The sequence below is a fragment of the Bombina bombina genome, chromosome 1, assembly GCF_027579735.1.
Source record: "Bombina bombina isolate aBomBom1 chromosome 1, aBomBom1.pri, whole genome shotgun sequence".
NCBI lineage: Eukaryota > Metazoa > Chordata > Amphibia > Anura > Bombinatoridae > Bombina > Bombina bombina.
Window position 1 is genome coordinate 29,809,768 of NC_069499.1, and position 22,607 is coordinate 29,832,374.

The following is a 22,607-nucleotide window of genomic DNA, read 5'->3' on the forward strand; positions in this document are numbered from 1 at the left end:
AACAATATCTTAGATGCCTTCTTTTTTCAAATAAAGAAAGCAAGAGAACGAAGAAAAATTGATAATAGGAGTAAATTAGAAAGTTGTTTAAAATTTCATGCTCTATCTGAATCACAAAAGAAAAAATTGGGGTTCAGTGTCCCTTTAATAATATTTAATTTTTTTCGTTAGATTAAAATTATATTTAATTTAGGGGGGGGTTAGGGTTAGACTTAGCTTTAGGGGTTAATACATTTATTAGAGTAGCGGCGAGGTCCGGTCGGCAGATTAGGGGTTAATAAGTGTAGGTAAGGTAGCGGCGACGTTGGGAGGGGCAGATTAGGGATAATAAATATTATGTAGGTGTCGGCGATGTTAGGGGCAGCAGATTAGGGGTACATAGGGATAATGTAGGTGGCGGCGGTGTGCGGTCGGCAGATTAGGGGTTAAAAAATTATTATAGTGGTGGCGATGTGGGGGGGCCTCAGTTTAGGGGTACATAGGTAGTTTATGGGTGTTAGTGTACTTTATAGCACAGTAGTTAAGAGCTTTATAAACCGGCGTTAGCCCAGAAAGCTCTTAACTACTGACTTTTTTCTGCTGCTGGAGTCTTGTCGGTAGAGGGTCTACTGCTCACTTCAGCCAAGACTCTAAATACCGGCGTTAGGAAGATCCCATTTAAAAGATAGGCTACGCAATTGGCGTAAGGGGATCTGCAGTATGGAAAAGTCGCGGCTTGGAAGTGAGCGTTAGACCCTTTCCTGGCTGATTTTAAATACCAGCGGGCGGTAAAAAGCATCATTAGGAGCCCTTAACGCTGCTTTTTGACGGCTAACGCAGAACTCTAAATCTAGGCGATAGTTTACAATATGATGCTCAGTAAAATAAGCTGATGAGGTTTTGAAAATCATCACTTTAATCAATGAAATAACCTCAAACAATCAAAAAAATAACTTGTGTTTGTAAGCGATGTGCACTAATTTGTCCCAGACATTAAGAGACTTTGATCTTTTTTTTAGACTCTCCTTAAGTTTTGGATGAAATTCATTAACAATTTGTTTTGTAACAACATTTGCTAAACAAATGAGGTGCCAGTACAGCCCTCCAATCCCCGTTATTTAATCACTATTAACCTCCTTTCTGGTGCCCCCTCCTGTAACTAAATGTCTAACTGCTAAGCACTAACACACTTAACCCATAATGCACCAGTCCTGGTGCACTTAAAGGGACATTCCAGCCAAAAATTTACTTTACATGGATTCATTGTAGTTTTGAATAGAAGCATTTTTGTAATATACATGTATTAGCAAAAATGTTTCTTATAAAAGCTATAGCTGTTTCAAAAGTGTATTTAAGTATGCACCGTGCACCAGCATTTTAAACACAGCACTTGCTCAGAGAGCCTAAGGTGCTTTTAACATCTGGTAATGACTCAATTTGTTAAGTGCTGACATGATACAAGCCCCACTGATTATCTAAACAACTGCAGTATTTAAATTGCTGGTGCTGTGAGAATATCTATTTATACTTCACGTGCACATGCAGAGAAAAATGTTAACACTAAAACAGTGATAACTTTGACTAGAAGCATTTTTGCTAATACATCTATATTGCAAATTTGTTTCTATTCAAAGATGTAATTCATCTATGTGCATTTAAATTTTGACCGGAATGTCCCTTTAACTGCCTAACCAGTGGAACTGCTTCCATACCTAACCCTGATAACCATGACCCCCTCTGCACTTAACCCCTTAACCACTGAAACCACCACGTACCATATTACCCCACCACCACACTTAACTCTCATAACTGTTACCCCACCACCACACTTAAAGGGACATAATACTCATATGCTAAATCACTTGAAACTGATGCAGTATAACTGTAAAAAGGAAATCACCTGAGCATCTCTATGTAACAAAGGAAGATATTTTACTTCACAACTTCCTCAGCTCAGCAGAGTAAGTTCTGTGTAAAAAGTTATAATTCAGCTGCTATCCTACTGCAGGTAAAAAATAAATAAATGAAGAAAGGAACAGCAGCCAATCAGCATCAACAGTGCTTAGGTCATGAACTCTTTTACTGTGATCTCTTGAGATTTGACTTAAAGGGACATTCCAGTCAAAATTTAAATGCACATAGATTTATTACATCTTTAAATAGAAACATATTTGTAATATACTTGTATTGGCAAAAATGCTTCTAATAAAAGTTATCACTGGTTTAGTGTTACAAAAATTATCTGCACATGCACGTGAAGCATAGCTAGTTATTGTCACTGCACCCACATTTTAAATAATGCAGCTGCTCAGATCATCAGTGGGGCTTGTATCATGTCAGCAAATAACAAATTGAGTCATTACCAGATGGTACAAGCACCTTAGGCTCTCTGAGCAAATGCTGTGTTTAAAATGCTGGTGCACGGTGCATACTTAAATATACTTTTGAAACAGCTATAGCTTTTATTAGAAGCATTTTTGCTAATGCATGTATATTACAAAATTTCTTCTGTTCAATACTGAAATGCACCCATCGGGGTTATCCCTTTAACTCTCATGAGATGTCATAGTAAACTTCCTTAAACTGAATAGGGAAATAACATGAGTGTGCATGAGACTCACTCCCTTGCCTGTTCTGGGATAGACATACTGATTTACTGATTCACACACTTTGCAATGGGGTGTGAATACTTAGGACATTTTGAGGTAAAATATCTTCTTTTTTTACATAGAGATGTTCAGGTGATATTTTCTAGTAAGCTTTTTACAGATATGCTGCATCACTTTCAAGTGTTTCAACATTTGGGTATCATGGCCCTTTAACTCTCATAACTGTTACCCCACCACCACACTTAACCCCCAAACCCCTGCACCCCCCACTAATACCCCATAACTGTGACCCCACTAATGCCCCATAACTGTTACCCCACCACCACACTTAACCCCCTAACCCCTGCACCCCCCACTAATGCCCTATAACTGTGACCTCACTAATCCCCCATAACTTTGACCCCACCACCACATTTAACCCCTAACCCCTGCACCCCATGCATCTAACACCTTCCCCCTACTTAACAGGTGATTTAAAAAGTCAGTTGAAATGTACATGAAAGCATTTTGAAACATTTTTGCAGTTTGTATTTACTGTGCATGTGAGCATATATGTCCCATGCACACACCTTAAAAACTACATCTATTCAGCGAGCTGGTGATAGCATACAATTCTTAGCAGTGATGAAAATTGAGTCATGCTGAAACAATATTTGCTCTCTAAATAAAAGCTGTGAATTCAGTTCCTGCAAAACGTATATTCATTTTCTCCATGCACCATAAAAGCATTTTTGCTAACATAACATACGCGTATTGCACACGGGCTTTACTCAAAAATGTAAATGGTTTCTGAGTTTTATGTCCCTTTAATGGAGGAACATCAAAAATAGAATTGACCCATTATCCAAGGAAAGGGGAAACACTGACTCCCAGCTCTCTTACAATATACAAAAATAGTCCCTGCCATATACAGGTACAGAACCCCAAACAGGGCCGGTGCTAGCATTTTTTGCCACACAAGCGAGGATACATTTTGCTGCCCCCCCCCCCCATAAATACCGACTACAGGTTTCTTTATTTTTACCAAAAATTCAGTGCACAAAAGATTAGGGGGTCGATCCGATATAAATCGTCGCCCGCAAAAGCCGGCGACGCCAATATTTGCGCGGGTTTGGTATCCTATATACGGCGTAACCTAGAAGTTACGCGCGTATATTTCTGCCGTCGCCCGCAGTTTTTTGGGCCATAGGCAGGTATACCAAACCAGCGCAGTTTGGTATCCAATATGCAGCGTAAGGACTTACGTGGCGAAAATGGAGAAAACTTACTCCATTTTCACCTCGCCACAAAAAGCAGCCGTAAGAAGCCTTACGCTGACTATTGGAGCCCCGTAACTCCCTAAACTAACTAGAAACACCTAACGCATGCGCAATGTCTATCTCCCTGTCAACCGCGATCTGCTAAAATAAACCTAACACCTAACGCATGCGCAATGTCTATCTCCCTGTCAACCGCGATCCCCCCCACCCCGAAATCCCTAATAAAGTTATTACCCCCTAAACCGCCGCTCCCGGACCCCGCCGCCATCTACATAAACTAACCCCCTACTGTGAGCCTCTAAAACCGCCGCCATCTACCTTATCTATCCCCTAATCTGACCCCTTACACCGCCGCCACCTATATAAAAATTATTAACCCCTAATCTAATCCCCCTATACCGCCGCCAGCTATATTAATATTATTAACCCCTAATGTAAGCCCCTTACACCGCCTCCATCTCTATTAAAATGATTAGCCCCTAATTTAATCTACCTACCCCGCCGCCAGCTATATTATCTATATTAACCCTAAGTATATTATAGTTAATATAGGTATTACATTATATATATTAACTATATTAACCCTAATTATATTAGGGTTAATATAGTTACTATAGTATTTATATTAACTATATTAACTCTATCTAACCCTAACTAAATTTATATTAAATTAATCTAATTAATTTATAAACTAAAATATACCTATTTAAATCTAAATACTTACCTATAAAATAAACCCTAAGATAGCTACAATATAATTAATAATTACATTGTAGCTATGTTAGGGTTAATATTTATTTTACAGGTAAATAGTTAATTATTTTAACTAGGTATAATAGATATTAAATAGTTATTAACTATTTAATATCTACCTAGTTAAAATAATTACCCAATTACCTGTAAAATAAATCCTAACCTAAGTTACAAATACACCTACACTATCAATAAATTTAATAAACTACAAACATCTATCTAAAAATACAATTAAATTAACTAAACTAAATTACAAAAAAAAACAAACACTAAATTACAAAAAATAAAAAAAAGATTACAAGATTTTTAAGCTAATTACACCTATTCTAAGCCCCCTAATAAAATAATAAACCCCCAAAATAAAAAAAATTCCCTGCCCTATTCTAAATTAAACAAATTTCAAAGCTCTTTACCTTACCAGCCCTTAAAAGGGCCTTTTGTGGGGCATGCCCCAAAGAATTCAGCTCTTTTGCATTCAACAAATACAATCCCCCCCCCCCATTACAACCCACCACCCACATACCCCTATTCTAAACCCACCCAAACCCCCCTTAAAAAAGCCTAACACTACCCCCCTGAAGATCTCCCTACCTTGTCTTCACAACACCGGGCCGAACTCCTGATCCGATCCGGGCGATGTCTTCCTCCAAGCGGCAAAGAAGAATTCTTCCTCCGGCGACGTCTTCCTCCAAGCGGCAGCAAAGTCTTCATTCTTCCGGCGGCATCTTCAATCTTCTTTCTTCGCTCCGCCGCCGCGGAGCATCCATCCCGGCCGACTGCTGAACTTGGAATGAGGTACCTTTAAATGACGTCATCCAAGATGGCGTCCGCCGAATTCCGATTGGCTGATAGGATTCTATCAGCCAATCGGAATTAAGTTAAAAAAATCTGATTGGCTGATTGAATCAGCCAATCAGATTCAAGTTCAATCCGATTGGCTGATCCAATCAGCCAATCAGATTGAGCTCGCATTCTATTGGCTGTTCCGATCAGCCAATAGAATGCGAGCTCAATCTGATTGGCTGATTGGATCAGCCAATCGGATTGAACTTGAATCTGATTGGCTGATTCAATCAGCCAATCAGATTTTTTTAACTTAATTCCGATTGGCTGATAGAATCCTATCAGCCAATCGGAATTCGGCGGACGCCATCTTGGATGACGTCATTTAAAGGTACCTCATTCCAAGTTCAGCAGTCGGCCGGGATGGATGCTCCGCGGCGGCGGAGCGAAGAAAGAAGATTGAAGATGCCGCCGGAAGATTGAAGACTTTGCTGCCGCTTGGAGGAAGACGTCGCCGGAGGAAGAATTCTTCTTTGCCGCTTGGAGGATGACATCGCCGGAGGAAGAATTCTTCTTTGCCGCTTGGAGGAAGACATCGCCCGGATCGGATCAGGAGTTCGGCCCGGTGTGGTGAAGACAAGGTAGGGAGATCTTCAGGGGGGTAGTGTTAGGCTTTTTTAAGGGGGGTTTGGGTGGGTTTAGAATAGGGGTATGTGGGTGGTGGGTTGTAATGGGGGGGGGGGGGATTGTATTTGTTGAATGCAAAAGAGCTGAATTCTTTGGGCATGCCCCACAAAAGGCCCTTTTAAGGGCTGGTAAGGTAAAGAGCTTTGAAATTTGTTTAATTTAGAATAGGGCAGGGAATTTTTTTTATTTTGGGGGTTTATTATTTTATTAGGGGGCTTAGAATAGGTGTAATTAGCTTAAAAATCTTGTAATCTTTTTTTTATTTTTTGTAATTTAGTGTTTGTTTGTTTTTGTAATTTAGTTTAGTTAATTTAATTGTATTTTTAGATAGATGTTTGTAGTTTATTAAATTTATTCATAGTGTAGGTGTATTTGTAACTTAGGTTAGGATTTATTTTACAGGTAATTGGGTAATTATTTTATTTAGGTAGATATTAAATAGTTAATAACTATTTAATATCTATTATACCTAGTTAAAATAATTAACTATTTACCTGTAAAATAAATATTAACCCTAACATAGCTACAATGTAATTATTAATTATATTGTAGCTATCTTAGGGTTTATTTTATAGGTAAGTATTTAGATTTAAATAGGAATATTTTAGTTTATAAATGAATTAGATTAATTTAATATAAATTTAGTTAGGGTTAGATAGAGTTAATATAGTTAATATAAATACTATAGTAACTATATTAACCCTAATATAATTAGGGTTAATATAGTTAATATATATAATGTAATACCTATATTAACTATAATATACTTAGGGTTAATATAGATAATATAGCTGGCGGCAGGGTAGGTAGATTAAATTAGGGGTTAATCATTTTAATAGAGATGGCGGCGGTGTAAGGGGCTTACATTAGGGGTTAATAATTTTAATATAGATGGCGGCGGTGTTAAGGGCTCACTCTAGGGGGTTATAGATATAATATAGCTGGCGGCGGGGTACGGGAGCGGCGGTTTAGGGGTTAATAACTTTATTAGGTTGCGGCGGGGTAAAGGAGCGGCGGTTTAGGGGTTAATAGCTTTTTTATTGTTAGGATAGTGAGGGGGGATAGCGGATAGAGGGTTAGACAGTGCGGGCTATGTTAGGGAGGCGTGTTAGACAGTGCGGGCTATGTTAGGGAGGCGTGTTAGACAGTGCGGGTGTTTTAGACTTTAGTCAGGTTTTATAGGCGCCGGCAGTTTCTAACGTGCCGCAAGTCACTGGCGACGCCAGAAATTTGTACTTACGCAGATTTCTGGACATTGCTGGTTTGTGAGACTTACGGCACGTTAGCATCTGACGGCGACTTATATGGGATGGCTCGAGTTGCGAGCTGAAACTGCGGGCGACGCCGGTTCCCTCGCTTGCGCCTCAAACTGCGATCTATATCGGATCGCGCCCCAGATGTATAAATAATAGAAGTTTGCACTAGCTTATAGTGCACATTGTGCTTTATAAATATACCCAACTCGCTGTGTTGTCTACTCTCAGCTGACAACTGACAGCACCTCTGGTGGAGTGAGATGTAAGGGGAACTGTGCACCAGTACCTGGTCAGACTATTATATATGTCTTTATGGGACAAGACAGGTAGATAAAGTACAGCACGGTAAACATTTTGCTAAATTCTCTGGATCCAGATTGCTAAAGGAAAGGAAACGCATAAGCCGGTGCACGTACCGCAAACAACTGCAAGACCAAAAGTAATAGGCACCTCAGCGATCATGTAAATAAATATATCACCATTTTTTCTACCGCCCAGCAAGGGCTTGTTCACGATAGACCGGAACAACATGACGCACCATATTGTATTGATATGACACCAATACTTCAGACCCCAGAGCTTAGTATCCCACAGCCTCTCTCTCTCCCATACGAATCAAAAATACTACCACACAGCGCGCCAACAGGGAGAGGAATCTCCCCGAAATGACGTCAAGCAAACCGAGTGGACACAACAGTACCCAATCACACTGTGCTCTTGACAGATTGATCCAGCGCCAAAACCATCATTCAAATCAAGTTGCACTAAGTGTTGGCTAAAAATGTAAAAAAAAATATATCAGTGTTGCCGCTCCAAAAATGTGCGCCCCCCTGCTTGGGCGCAATTAGGCAGCTGCGTAGCCTGCCTGTATGCAAGCGCCGGCCCTAACCCCAAATCCGGAATTCCAAAATCCAAACTTATTCTGAAATCCAAAGTTTTTAATTTAAAAGAAAAAAAACATTCAAAAATTATTTTTTTCCCAGCCTGTACGTCACAATCTTCTCTGCTTGTGTCTTTGGTTTGTTTGTTTCATATGTGTCCTAACAAATATTACCTTTCTGATTACAGTAATATACTATTTGTGTACAAAATGAATAAAATGATATAAAACTACCTTTAAGTTGCATGTATAATCTGTATAATGATATATAAATAGACTCTAAATGACATATTAGTTGTTTACACTTGGGGTAGATTTATTAATAGTCGATCGGAAATGAGTCGCTACAGTGAATCATGTCGCTCGACCTCGTTAAATGCTGACAGCATATGTGAAAAGCTTGTGCAATGCCCCCCCTGCTCACTGGCTAATCGGCCACACTCCTTTTAATTATATATATAAACCTGGTGCGTAAATAACGCAAATAAATGAGCGGTATCGCACTTTCCAAAGTGCTGCCAATACAAGTTACACAAAAACCTTCTTGTGCTGTGCGTTGTGGTGCGTTAAGCTTCATACCACATAAAAGCCAAGGACTGAATTGACGTGCTTGTGCACGTTTTCCCTCGTAGACATCAATGGAGAGAAAGAGATCAATTTACTAATGTGCGAGGGGACATGATACAATGTAGCGTATCATGCCCGCTGCACATCGATAAATGCCAACATGTATCATTGCACCAGCAGTTCTTGTGAACTGCTGGTGCAATACCGCCCCCTGCAAATTTGCGGCCAATCGGCCGCTAGCAGGGGGTGATTTCTGTCCCCGGCCCCAGAGCAGGTGGACAAGTTATGGAGCAGCTGTCTTTTAATAATAAAGTTATTAACAACTAAACCGCCGCCAACGACATCACTGACCCTAAATAAAACTATTAACCCCTAATCTGCCACCCCCAGACATCGCCTTTACTAAATAAAACTATTAACTCCTAAACCACCGCCCCCGTTTTGCTAGCACCTAAATGAACCTATTAACCCCTAAACCGACGGCCCCCCATATCGCAACTACTATAATAAACCTATTAACCCCTAAACCGCCAACCCCCATATCGCAACACACTAAATTAAACTATTAACCCCTAATCTGCCACCCCAGACATCGCCTTTACTAAATAAAACTATTAACTCCTAAACCACCGCCCCCGTTTTGCTAGCACCTAAATGAACCTATTAACCCCTAAACCGACGGCCCCCATATCGCAACTACTATAATAAACCTATTAACTCCTAAACCACTGCCCCCCACATCACAACTACTATAATAAACCTATTAACTCCTAAACCACCGCCCCCCACATCACAACTACTATAATAAACCTATTAACTCCTAAACCACCGCCCCCCACATCACAACTACTATAATAAACCTATTAACCCCTAAACCGACGGCCCCCCATATCGCAACTACTATAATAAACCTATTAACTCCTAAACCACTGCCCCCCACATCACAACTACTATAATAAACCTATTAACCCCTAAACCGACGGCCCCCCATATCGCAACTACTATAATAAACCTATTAACTCCTAAACCACCGCCCCCGTTTTGCTAACACCTAAATGAACCTATTAACCCCTAAACCGACGGCCCCCCATATCGCAACTACTATAATAAACTATTAACTCCTAAACCACCGCCCCCCACATCACAATTACTATAATAAACCTATTAACTCCTAAACCACCGCCCCCCCACATCACAACTACTATAATAAACCTATTAACTCCTAAACCACCGCCCCCCACATCACAACTACTATAATAAACCTATTAACCCCTAAACCGACGGCCCCCCCATATCGCAACTACTATAATAAACCTATTAACTCCTAAACCACAGCCCCCGTTTTGCTAACACCTAAATGAACCTATTAACCCCTAAACCGACGGCCCCCCATATCGCAACTACTATAATAAACTATTAACTCCTAAACCACCGCCCCCCACATCACAACTACTATAATAAACCTATTAACTCCTAAACCACCGCCCCCCACATCACAACTACTATAATAAACCTATTAACTCCTAAACCACCGCCCCCACATCACAACTACTATAATAAACCTATTAACCCCTAAACCGACGGCCCCCCATATCGCAACTACTATAATAAACCTATTAACTCCTAAACCACCGCCCCCCACATCACAACTACTATAATAAACCTATTAACTCCTAAACCACCGCCCCCCAAATCACAACTACTATAATAAACCTATTAACCCCTAAACCGCCAACCCCCATATCGCAACACACTAAATTAAACTATTAACCCCTAAACCTAACACCCCCTAACTTTAAATTAAACTTACATTATAACTACCTTCAAATAAATAAAAACTTACCTGTGAAATAAAAAAAATAAGATTAAACTATAAATTAACTTAACATTACTATTTATTAAAAAAATAAAATAAAAATAAAGAACCTAAATTACAATATTAAAAAATCCTAACACTACGAAAAAATAAAATAGCCTAAAATTACAAAAAATAAAAAACACTAAGATTACAAAAAATAATAAACAAATTGATCCAAAATAATAAAAATGAAACCTTATCTAATACCCCTATAAAAACAAAAAAAGCCATCCCAAAATAAAAACACCCCCTAAGCTAACAATAAGCTACCAATAGCCTTTAAAAGAGCCTTTTGTAGGGCATTGCCCTAAGTTAAACAGCTCTTTTACCTAAAAAATTACAAAGTCCTAACAGTAAACCCCCCAACCAACCAACCCCCCCAAAATAAATAAAACCTAAGTCTAAAAAACCTAAGCTACCCATTGCCCCTAAAGGGACATTTGTATGGGGAAATCAGCTCTTTTGCGCCCATAAAAAAAAAGCCCTAATCTAAAAAAAAACGACTAACACTTAGCACAGAAAATGTAATCACCATTCCTGATGTCCGGGAGTCCAGGCGGAGCAAAGTCTTCATCCAGGCGGCACCATCTTCTATCTTCTTCCCGGAGGTGCGGAGCGGTCTTCGGCGATGCGCGGATCTGGAGCTCTGGTCCTCATCTGGAGTGCTGGTCCCATTAAACAGCGGCGGCGGTCTTCAGCGACGTGGATCCTCTTCATGCTATTGTCTGCCGCACACTCAAGCTTGAATGCAAGGTACCCCTTTTATATTGTGGTACCGTTGCATTCCTATTGGCTGATATATTCAAATTAGCCAATAGGATGAAAGCTGCTTAAATTCTATTGGCTGTTCAAATCAGCCAATAGGATTTAAGCAGCTCTCATCCTTTTTATAGAGGTATTAGATTAGGTTTAATTTTTGTAGTGTAAGGATTTTTTAATATTGTAATTTAGGGGTTTTTTTTGTTTTTTTTTTATTTGACAGGTAAGTTTTTATTTTATTTGAAGGTAGTTATATTGTAAGTTTAATTTAAAGTTAGGGAGGTGTTAGGTTTAGGGGTTAATAGTTAACTTTAGTGTGCTGCGATGTGGGGGGCCGGCGGTTTAGGGTTTAATAGTTTTAGTTTTAGTTTAGTATTAGCAATGTGAGGGGCCGGCGGTTTAGGCGTTAATAGGTTTATTATAGTAGTAGTGATGTGGGTGGGCGGCAGTATAGGGGTTGATAGGTTTATTATAGTATAAGCGATGCATGGGGATGACGGTTTAGGGGTTAATACTTTATTTTAGTGTTGGCGATGTGGGTGGGCGGCGGATTAGGAGTTCATAGCTTTAATAAAGTATTTGCGATGCTGGGGATGGCGGTTTAGGGCTTAATACTTTAATTTAGTGTTTGCGATGTGGGTGGGTGGCGGATTAGGAGTTCATAGCTTTTATAAAGTATTTGCGATGCTGGGGATGGCGGTTTATGGGTTAATAGTGTAGTTTATGGGTGTTAGTGTACTTTGTAACATTTTTGTTCTGAGTTTTGTGAAACATTTTTGTTTCGCAAAATCCATAACTACTGGTCTCAGATCGCGGAATGGATCGTGTCGGTATAAGCTATAGCGCTAGAGTTATATTCAGACCGCACGACCTGTAATACGGGCACAATGAAAATTCCACACTCAAAAGTAATTTTTTAAATGCGGAATGGAGAGTTGCGTAAAGGCTAAAATGCTAGCTGTATAGCCATACCATACCATATAGACTTGTAATACGGGAGACCTGCATATTCGGTTTGCAATGGCCAATTTTTCAGCGGTATAGCCATACCGCAACACTTGTAATCTTGCTGTATATTAGCTTTTCCCTTTGTAAATAACTAACAAATCTGAATACATTTTATGTCCGAAACGAATGCCTGCACGGAACCAAACGTTTAAAAAAGTCCAAAACAAATCTTTTGGATGAAACACATTTTTCACCAAGCAGATGTCTTATCATTAGTAACCCTAGCTAAATATGGCCCTTATTATTCTTTAGAATATTAAATCAAATGAACTAAAAAAAATCCTCTAGGTTTTAATGGTGTTTTTCTGTTGAAAATTTTCTAAAGAAATTTTCAAAATAATTGTGATCGACCCTCAAATATATAACCTACGTGACAGGATAAAACACATAAGTAAAGTCCAGAGCAACATTGAAGTTCTTGAGTAGGACACGGCTGGTGATTGGTGACTATGTATGTATGTACTAGTGTATATCTGTGCATGTATATGTGTGCATATCTGTGAGTGCGCTTGTGTGAAAGTATGAATGTTATAGCGCTGCAGAATCTGTTGGTGCTCTACAAATAACTGATAATAGTAATGATAATGTTGATTTGAGTGTGTGTGTGCTAACTCTTAAGCAATATTGAAGACAGAGAAGGCAGAGCGATATCCAATAATATAAAATGTAGCTTTTATTTGAGCATAAGCAAATAAGTTAAAAGTCTATAGTCACACCGTCAACTACCAGGATTAAAAAACAAAGATCAGAACAGCTGTGTAGGTTAAGCTTACGCGTTTCAGCTAAAGAGCTGTAGTCATAGCTTAACTTGGAAGTGAAAACACTCACTACTTATTTCCTAACCTAGATAGCTATTGGATAAATCAAAAGCCATCACAGCTGAATGATAATTGTCAATCAGCACAAATATATGAGTGTATATACACCCCCTAGATAAGGATAAAAGACATAAAACATTAAACTTATATAATATAGTAAAGTAACTCATATTCAATACATATACAGATACATGCAGCAATACTAATAGAGACAGAGAAACTCAAACATCCTCAAAGTAACTAACATGGGCAATCTGTATGTTTTAACCTTGGTTCAAATAGAAATATAATATATATATATATATATATATATATATATATAGTTGATATAAAAAGTGTGCACACATTAAAATCCAGTGTTTGGAACAAAACACATAAGCAACTAGAAAAATTAAATATATATATTATAGGCTTATAGTATATAGTATATAAGCAAAATGTCCATGATGAAAAGAAATAAATGCTTGAGGGGTATTAAACCTGGGTTTTCCTCTTTGTATACAGTGTTAATACCCACTGGGCTACAGAAGTAGGATAAAGAGTCAATCAGTACAAGTTTAGAGATAGCACTTTATAGTGGAAAGGCAGATGTCAATACACAGAAGTGTCAGCCTTATATAATAACAGTGTCTAGTATCTGGCTAAGTGGGATTACAGTCTATCATAACACCCAGACATTATCAAGTGTGATGTTTAATGAGACTCATTAATTGGTTATAGAACCATAGGAGCTAGAATATTCTAACTAAGATTAAAGACTTTTCTCTTCAAAAGGGCACAGCTAAGAGATTAATAAAAATCTCAGGCGATATCAAACCCCGATCTAATATAAAAAAGATAGGTAGAACCTTTGACGTATGTGCTACGGCAGTACTAGCAAAATTAGTACAAAGGGGAAAACGTTCTCTGATAATAAAACAAAACAAATGCCAATGTAACATAACATAGTAACATAGTAACATAGTAGATAAGGTTGAAAAAAGACTGAAGTCCATCGAGTTCAACCTATACAAATCTAAAATACTTACAAAAAGCTCCAGTTAAGCTTAAATAACCCCATTAAAATGTGACCCATTTAATACTAGCAATCATATCCATGAATTTTGTTTATATACAGAAATTTATCCAGACTATTTTTAAATGTATCTATGGTATTGGCATTCACTACCTCCTTTGGTAATGAGTTCCACAATTTTATTGCTCTTACAGTGAAAAAACGTTTCCGTTGCAGGAGATTAAATCTCCTTTCCTCCAACCTTAAATTATGACCTCTTGTCAGAACCAATTTTCTTGGAATAAAAAGAGCTTCTGCCATCTCTGTATATGGGCCTTGAATATATTTATATAAAGTAATCATGTCACCTCTCAAGCGCCTTTTTTCTAAAGAGAACAGACCCAGTTTGGCTAGCCTCTCCTCATAGGTTAATTTCTCCAATCCCCTTATTAGCTTTGTGGCCCTTCTCTGAACTTTTTCTAGTTCTGCAATATCTTTTTTAGCAATCGGTCCCCAGAACTGCACTCCAAACTCAAGGTGAGGTCTTACCAGGGCTTTATATAATGACAGAATTATGCTTTCCTCCCTTGAATCAATGCCTCTTTTAATACATGCTAGTATCTTATTAGCCTTTGAAGCCGCTGCCCTGCATTGTGCACTCATCTTTAGCTTGTTATCTATTACTACTCCCAAATCCCTTTCCTCCTGTGTTTGGCTAAGTCTTGTCCCATTTAAAAAATACATAGCCTGCTTATTTTTACTTCCAAAATGTAGAACCTTACATTTTTCCGTATTAAATCTCATTTTCCATTCACTTGCCCATAGTTCTAATTTTAGCAAATCCCTTTGCAAAGAGAGTTCATCCTGCTCTGACCTAATGACCTTACTTAACTTAGTATCATCTGCAAAAATAGAGATGTCGCTATGTACACATGTAAATAAAGCTACCAGCTTTTTAAGATGTCAAAGAATTAAGAAATATTGCCTAAACATTAGATCTGCCAATGATTAATTAGATCATATTCCGAATTAAATCCCAACGGAACTCTGGTTTCCAGTCTAAATGTCCAATACATTTCATTTTTGCTTAAGATCTTTTTCTTATCACCCCCTCTTTTGGGAAGTACAGTCTTGTCTATCGCTTGCCACCTGAAGGAGTCCAGACTTTTATTGTGGCGAACCGCACCAACCTAACAAATAGGTTGGCCCCCTCTTACGCCAACCTATTTTTAGGTTGGTGGGAGCTGTCCCACATATTTGGAGATAGCAATCCCTACAGGCAGTGCATCTCTTTTTATAAGAGATACATTGATGATCTTATTTTCATCTTTAAAGGGGACCAACAAATGGCCAGTTCTTTTGTAAATTGTCTCAATACGAATGACCTGGACTTGAAATTTACCTTTGATTTTCAAAAGGAATCTATCAATTATCTTGATGTGACACTTAGGGCAGGACAGAATGGCAAGATAATAATGGATGTATACAGGAAACCTATAGCAGGGAATACCCTGCTGCATGCTAAATCTTGCCACCCAGAGTTTGTATCATATGTAGTTGCTAAGGGACAATATGTCCACCTGAAAAGAAACTGTAGTAATATGGACCTTTACCAGAATAGAGCAGATGAACTTGCTTCACGCCTGAGACAAAGAGGATACTCAACTAGAGTTATTGATCGAGCCTGCAATTAAGTGGCAGGGATTGAACATGATCACCTTTTACAAGACCATACTCAGGGTCCCTCTAAAGAGACCTCCAGTCTATTTAAAGGTGTGACCTTTGTGACAGGACATAGTAGCCAATTTAAACAAATTTGTGGAATAGTGAAAAAACACTTTAAACTTCTTGTCGCTGATGACAACAGAGGCATTAGATGTTCATTTAGACTAGGGAAGACTTGGCAACATGGTCTCTCCATCTGACTTACCACCTTTACAATCAAATTAAAGCTCATGGCTAACACATTTAGGTTTGTTCAGATGTGGCAGGAACAAATATAAACATTGTGATTTTGCTATACTGTCTTAAACTTTTAAATCTGAAGTAACACAATAATCTTTTGATATTAAACACTGCCTTAATTGTAACTCCACTTATGTCACTTATGTCATTACATGTACCTTGTGCAAAAGGCAATATGTTGGACAAATGACACGTGATGTGGGGTATTGAATTAGAGAGCATTTCTCAACCATCTTAATAGGTAAATCTACTACACCCCTTGTCCAACATTTTGCCGTTTGTCACAATAAAAGTCTGGATTCCTTCAGGTGGCAAGCGATAGACATGACTGTACTTCCCAAAAGAGTGGGTGATAAGAATAAGATCAAGGAAAAATAAAATGTATTGGATATTTAGACTGGAGAGCAGAGTTCCGTTTGGATTAAATTCGGAATATGATCTAATTAATCATTGGCAGATTTAATGTTTAGGCAATACTTCTTAATTCTTTGACATCTTGAAAAGCTGGTAGCTTTATCGACATGTGTACATTGGCATTTGTTTTGTTTTATTATCAGTTTTCCCCTTTGTACTAATTTTGCTAGTAGTACCGTAGCACATGCGTCAAAGGTTCTACCTATCTTTTTTATATTAGATCGGGTTTGATATCCCCTGAGATTTTTATTAATCTCTTAGCTGTGCCCTTTTGGAGAGAAAAGTCTTTAATCTTAGTTAGAATATTCTAGCTCCTATGGTTCTATAACCAATTAATGAGTCTCATTAAACATCACACTTGATAATTTCTGGGTGTTATGATAGACTGTAATCCCACTTAGCCAGATACTAGACACTGTTATTATATAAGGCTGACACTTCTGTGTATTAACATCTGCCTTTCCACTATAAAGTGCTATCTCTAAACTTGTACTGATTGACTTTTTATCCTACTTCTGTAGCATAGTGGGTATTAACACTGCATATAAAGGGGAAAACCCAGGTTCAATACTCCTCAAGCATTCATTTATTTTCATCATGCAAATTTTACTTATATACTATAAGCCTTTAATATATATATTTAATTTTTCTAGTTGCTTATGTGTTTTGTTCCAAACACTGGATTTTTAATGTGTGCGCACACACACACACACATATATATATATATATATATATATATATATATACACATATACATATACATCAGCTGCTCTAGTTGGTGTTTCCTGAAATTTTCTTAGTCGCATCCCATAGCAAAAGCCATGGTCCACAGAGAGCTATAATTCCAAAAGATATGTTTGGCGCAAAAACAACACATCACCAAAAGAACACCATACCCACAGTGAAGAATGGTGGTGGAAGCATCATGCTTTGGGGTTGTTTTTCTTCAGCTGGAACTGGGGCCTTAGTCAAGGTAGAGGGAATAATGAACAGTTCCAAATACCAGTCAATATTAGCACGAAACCTTCAGGCTTCTGCTAGAAAGCTGAACATGAAGAGGAACTTCATCTTTCAGCATGACAAAGACCCAAAGCATACATCCAAATGAACAAAGGAATGGCTTCACCAGAAGAAGATTAAAGTTTTGGAATGGCCCAGCCAGGGTCCAGATCTGAATCCGATTGAAAATCTGTGGGGTGATCTGAAGAGGGCTGTGCACAGGAGATGCCCTCGCAATCTGACAGATTTAGACTGTTTTTGCAAAGAAGAGTGGGCAAATCTTGCGAAGTCAAAATGTGCCATGCTGAAAAACTCATACCCAAAAAGACTGAGTGCTGTAATAAAATCAAAAGGTGCTTCAATAAAGTGTTTGTTTAAGGGTGTTCACACTTATGCAACCATATTATTTTATTTTTATATTTTTTCTTCCCTCTACCTAAAACATTTCAGTTTGTTTTTCAATTAAGTTGTACAGTTTATAGGTCACATTACAGGTGGAAAAAGTTCTGAAATGATTTATTTTTGTCTCATTTTTTTACATCACAGAAACCTGAAATTTTAGCAGGGGTGTGTAGACTTTTTATATCCACTATATATTTATATATATTTATATATATATATATATATATATATATATATATATATATATAATATATTTCTATTTGAACCGAGGTTAAAACATACAGATTGCCCATGTTATTTACTTTGAGGATGTTTGAGTTTCTCTGTCTCTATTAGTATTGCTGCATATATCTGTATATATCTTGTATATGAGTTACTTTACTATATTATATAAGTTTAATGTCATGTCTTTTATCCTTATTTAGGGGGTTTATATACACACATATATTTGTACTGATTGACAATTATCATTCAGCTGTGATGGCTTTTGTTTTGTCTAATAGCTGTCTAGGTTAGGAAATAAGTAGTGAGTGTTTTCACTTCCAAGTTAAGCTATGACTACAGCTCTTTAGCTGAAACGCGTAAGCTTAACCTACACAGCTGTTCTGATCTTTGTTTTTTAATCCTGGTGGTTGACGGTGTGACTATAGACTTATGCGCAAATAAAAGCTACATTTTATATTATTGGATATCGCACTGCCTTCTCTTTCTTCAATTTTGTTTCCTGCCCAGCATTTGAGCGTATATCCCCCCTTGCCAATTATCATGAGAGTTTGTGAGCCCACCTTGTCATGGACTGTTGCTAAGAATTGAAGCCTGCTGGCTCCCTAACCTTGTTCTCTCTGCCTTTATGGATTGACATACACTGTTACACAGGATTGGCCTCTACGGTATATACCCCTGATACGGACACGCCCATGTCTTGGCACTTCCAAGGAGGACTTGTTCAGAATTCCCCTGAGTGTACCTTAGCAGAGCGGGTCGGCTCTGACTGCAGAGCGGAATCTGAATTTCCGGTACATCAGCACGCCCACGACTTGGCAGATTACAAAGGAATTGTCAGAACATGATGGGGTAAGCACGTTCCTGTAGCAGCCCCACTAAATTTTACTCTGCGTATCACCTTTGTCGCAGCTACATCCACGCCTAGGTTTCAGCAACAAGTATCGGAAGGGGTGTTAGTACCGACCGTAGTATCAGCTCCATTATCATTCGGCAGAGAGATTAACCAGGTGAGAAATGACCCAGTAAGACATATTGAGTCTCTGAAGTAAGCCTGAAATTATTATTGGATGTGGCTCTTTAATGTAATATATTTATATGCCTTCATCTGTATGCTATGAAACTTGAGGTCTGGGTCTCACTTTGAGATTTCATTTCTATATGCATGTACGTTTCTACAATATTAAGCATAATCTTGTGTGGGCTCCTCTCTCCAGCTGATCCTTAAGCTTTGTATTACAAATACTGGTGTACACACTATCCTCCAGTTTAAGATATATAAGAAGGATTTCCCTGACTCAGAACTTTTTCTGAACTGTCTCACTCTTAAGCATCCATCTATCGATCTAATGTGTTTTATGTATGTGCATTGATATGTTTTCAGCATGTATGTTCAAGTATGTCTGTGTGTGTACGAGAAAGAGAGCGACCGCAGCTCTCGTCGTGTTACCGTGCAACCCGGGAGTCAATCCCAAGAAGGGGTAAGCAAAATCCTCCAACACCTGGAGTGCTGTAGCCAAAGCGGTGGATTAATCCGCAACAATCAGAGGCTAACAAGAGGAGTGGCAGACACTATACCAAAAACCCAGAAAATGTAAAATCCAATAAATACTTTATTTAGAACATCTTAAAAAAGGCAAACAGACATGGCAGGACAGGTTTACAAAGAGTCCCCTATCGGCGATTACTCATAGACTACAGTCTATGGCCTCTTTTTATCACAGGTCTTGCGGACCTGATCTGACAGTGCGGATCAGGTCCGCAAGACCTCGCTGAATGCGGAGAGCAATACGCTCTCCGTATTCAGCATTGCACCAGCAGCTCACAAAAGAATGCCAATAGAATGCGAGATCAATCCTATTGGCTGATTGGATCAACCAATAGGATGACAGCTCAATCCTATTGGCTGATTGCAACAGCCAATAGGATTTTTTCAACCATAATTCCGATTAGCTGATAGAATCTAAGGGACGCCATCTTGGATGACGTAATTTAAAGGAACCTTCATTCGGAAGAAGACGTCGTAAGAAGAGGATGTTCCTCACCGGATGTCTTAAGATGGAGCCGCTCCGCACCGGATGGATGAAGATAGAAGATGCCGGCTTGGATGAAGGCTTCGGCCTGCTTGGATGAAGACTTCTGCCGCTTTGTTAAGGATGGATGTCTGGTCTTCAGAAACTGTAAGTGGATCTTCGGGGGTTAGTGTTAGTGTTAGGTTTTTTTAAGGGTTTATTGGGTGGGTTTTATTTTTAGCTTAGGGTTTGGGCAAGGAAAAATAGCTAAATGCCCTTTTAAGGGCAATGCCCATCCAAATGCCCTTTTCAGGGCAATGGGGAGCTTAGGTTTTTTAGATTAAGTTTTTATTTGGGGGTTTTACTGTTGGGGGGGTGTTTGTATTTTTATTTACAGGTAAAAGAGCTGATTTCTTTGGGGCAATGCCCCGCAAAAGGCCCTTTGGTAGGTTATTGTAGGCTAGGGATTTTTTTTATTTGGGGGGGCTTTTTATTTTCATAGGGCTCTTAGATTAGGTGTAATTAGATTAAATATTTGATAATTTATTTTTTATTTTGTGTAACTTAGTGTTTATTTTTTTGTAACTAGTGTTTGTTATTTTGTGTAACTTAGTTGTTAGTTTTTTGTAACTTTGTAATTGTTAATGGTAGATTTAAATTATTTGAGTAGGGTTAGGTTTTTAACTATATAATATATTTAATTTAATTTGTAGTTTAATGTAATTTTAGTATAATAGTTAGGGTAGGTTAATTATTAGTTTAATATAGTTTAATGTAATTTTTGAATAACAGTTAGGGTAGGTTAATTATTAGTTTAATATAGTTTAATTTAAATCTAAAGTTAATTTATTATAAGATAGGGATGAGTTAATATCTAATATAAAGTTAGCGGGTTGCTAGGTTTAGGGGTTAATAGGTTATGGCAATGTGGGGGGCTGGTGGTTTAGGGGTTAATAGGTTTAGTAAGTGGTAGTGATGTGGGAGGCCAGGGGTTTAGTTTATTTAATCGCGGTGGGCTCCGGGAGCAGCAGGATAGGGGTTAATACTTTTATGTAGGTGGCGGCGGTGGCAGGGTGGTGGATTGGGGTTAATAAGTATAATGTAGGTGACAGTGGTGTAGGGGGCGGCAGATTAGGGGTTAATAAGTGTAGGTAGGTGTTGGCGGTGTCGGGGCTGCAGATTAGAGGTTAATAAGTATAATGTAGGTGGTGGTGTAGGGGGCGGCAGATTAGGGGTGTTTAGACTCGGGTATATGTTAGGGTGTTAGGTGTAAACATATATTTTATCCTCCCATAGGAAACAATGGGATATCGGACAGCAGCGAACATGAGCTTTCATTGCTTTCAGACTCCCAATGAATCCTATGGCATCCGCTGCCTCCAGGGCGGCAGATTGAAAAGCAGTTACGCTGGGCTGGAATAGTGGCGAGCATACCTGGTAGAAATTTGATAACTAGCAAAAGTAGTCAGATTGTGCCGAATTTGTATTTGGAACATCTGAAATGACATAAGCATCGATCTGTGTCGGACTGAGACCAGCGGATCGTATGTTACGTCACAAATTTCAACTTTTGCCGGTCTGTAGGCTTTGATAAATGAGGTGAATCAAGCTCGCCACAATTACGCTGCAGAATTACGGCGTATTTGCGGTTGACAGCTTGATAAATAGGCCTCATTATCTTTATAACTATTATATGAAAAGTCAAGAATATAGACATGGTAAAACAAGGAAAGTAGTATAAGGGTGATAAGATATACTTATCACTTGTTTTTTAGTATAAACAATATAATAACTTAACAATTTTTATATATCTAAGAGGCAGAAAGATGTCAATTGTCAATGAAAAAATGAATGTCACATTCTTTATTCATGCCTGATGGATGACGTGTATGTAGTTTTAAAATCCAATATAATTCTTTCTTTTCAAGGATCTTAGATTAGTTACCAACTCTAGGAGGAGTAACAGCAACATCAATTACTTGTAGAGATAAATTTGCAACATTGGTAAAATGAAAATTATTGAAATGATTAGCTATAGTGGAATCTTTGTTATAATGTTTCACATCTCTAACATGTTCACTAAATCTCGTTCTAACATGACGTGTAGTTTTGCCAACATACTGACAGAGGTAAAAGTTACATGTTAAGAGATATACCACAAACTGTCAACCACAATTAGCGTAAGATTCAATGTTGTATCTTTCATTATCTACACTACAAGTAAATATGGCCCTTATTATTCTTTAGAATATTTAATCAAATGATCTACAAAAATCCCCTAGGTTTTAATGGTGTTTTTCTGTTGAAAAAGAATTGTGATCGACCCTCAAATATTTAACCGACATGACAGGATAAAACACATAAGTAACGTCCAGAGCAACAT